The following is a 2,399-nucleotide window of genomic DNA, read 5'->3' on the forward strand; positions in this document are numbered from 1 at the left end:
CCAGTTGGACTTCATCCATATGGAGAGATGCAACAACCTGAAATACGTTTTAGTTGTGGTTTGCGCATTCTCTCGATGGATCGAGGCCTATCCTCTCAAAGACAATACTGCTTTGTCTACTGCGAAAATCCTACTGAAGGAATATTTTCCTCGGTATGGAATGCCTAGAGTCGTGTGGTCAGATAACGGAAGTGAGTTTGTTGGAAGTGTTATGAAGAGTGTGTGTAAGGGCCTTGGAATTAATCAGAAATTCCACAGCGCCAATCATCCCCAGTCAGCTGGTTTGGTTGAAGGGTACAATGGCACCCTTAAACTAAAAATAGCGAAGATTCAAGCTACGACTGGTCTTTCGTGGCCTGACGCTTTACCTTTAGCATTACTGTCAACTAGGGCGACTGTACACTCCCGAGTAGGGCTTAGTCCCTATGAAATAGTGTTCGGCCGTCCTGCGAATGTGTGGGGGGTTCCTAGGCCAGGAATGTTTTCTGATCTTGAGTACCCAATGTTGATCGATTATCTACATGACTTGACTGCTAAACTGAGGTTAATTCACCAACAGGTTCACGACGCATTGCCGACGCAGACAGAGGGTCCAGGCCACCAGCTCCAGCCCGGAGACTGGGTGGTGACAAGAAACTTTTCACGAAAAAACAACCTAGACCCGAGGTTCACCGGACCCTATCAAGTGCTCCTGGCCACGAGGACTGCCGTTCGTCTCGAGGGACGTAAGAATTGGGTGCATGCCACCCACACCAAACGAGTCCCTATTCCTTTGCCGGCAGACCCGTGGGTAAGGAGAGGCATTGCGTCAACGGAAACAGACACATTGTCGGCGTTTGTACCTTTTAGCGACGCACGGCCTGTTGGAGAATCCCCAGCACAGCAGAAAGACACTGTTGAACAATTAGCATCAAAAGACTCAAGACCAGAACACTCAACTGATCAGCAGGACGCTGTCTCCTCAACGGATCCTTTGTTTGACGAGCAGACACGTTCTGGGAACACACGATACTTTTTGCGATCTCGCACTAAGGACAAATAAAAGATTCGGTTTTGTTGTATTGACAACTGCATAATCCCGTTTTCCGTGATCAGTTTTGAACCTTCGTATTACTGTAAATATTCTTGTATATACATATATATTGAGCTTCATTCCTTGTACTTTTTGCTTCCACAGTTGAGAGACTTTGTTTTTGCATATATACATATTGTGCATTGAAGGCCGTAGGGCCGCGCGCGTACTTCCTTCTGGATAGTAGGTCTTGGCGCTAGGTTAAAGGCCGTCGGTTCCTGGGAACTCCTAGGGATTGACTATTGCTACACAGAACGAAGTGCGTCAAGAAACGTTGCGGACGGTCGTAGGGAATGGCATTCTCGAAGCTGAATGATTTGGAGGGAGCTCAAGTTCATCGATTCAAGCTGCAGCAACTCAGTCGTACCAAATGTTTTATATTCCAACTGTTTGTATTGTTTTTTACTATTTCAGCATTATTGGCGGGTGGGGTGTATTATACGATGTCTTACTTCTTACCTTCTGCTACACCTACTCCTACTCCTGACCCTAAACTTACCTCTACTGTTTCTCCCCATTCCTTTCATATGTTACCCGAACACGAGCAGGCTAGACGTGTAGAATTCCGCAACAATTCCTTTATTCAGCTCCTTCATCAGCATCAGTTAGTGGTTAACACTACTAATTGTTGGGTGTGTGGATTGATGCCACATACTACGGATAAGGGAATTCCATATCTGGTGTTACCGTATAGTTCCCAAGGGTCAGCTCGAGCATTTCAAACAATGTTTCGAAGCGCACTGGGTTTCCACCCCATTCGAGAACCACGTTCCCCCTACTCTGGTCCTACCTCGTATCAAAAACCTTTGTCGATAGCAATAGAGGATTTAGATAGCGATATCTATGATCCCTCGCTCATTCCCGAAGAAGAGGTACAAGCCTATAGAGTCCTAAGTAGAGGTGAATATAGTGTGTTCACTAGCGAAAAGCAGCTCAAAAGCTCGCCTCCAATATGGGTCGTACCCCACACGGGTAATTTTTGTCTTATGGGTCGTGGCCGACGATCGCAAGCCCGACTTGGAGCAAGTGCTTGCACTGAAAATTACATTCTGCCAATGTTCTCGTCCCCTGTGTTCCTGGCTGCCAAGGGTACATACTTTATCTGCTATGATCGTGCATATGCATGGTTGCCCGCTGACTTCATGGGCTCATGTTTCATTGCAAATCTGTTGCCTCCGACGTTTACCGTAGATGCCGATTATCACAAGACTAGAGTTGTGAGAGGCGTAATTAGCGAAGAGGATACTGCCGGTCAAGAGGCAGGAGACTTTTTCAAGGGTTTCCTCCCGTTTTGGGGACCTATGGTTAATAGTAGGAACCTGAGACA

Source organism: Lissotriton vulgaris, chromosome 3_2 (genome assembly GCF_964263255.1).
Source record: "Lissotriton vulgaris chromosome 3_2, aLisVul1.2, whole genome shotgun sequence".
Lineage (NCBI taxonomy): Eukaryota > Metazoa > Chordata > Amphibia > Caudata > Salamandridae > Lissotriton > Lissotriton vulgaris.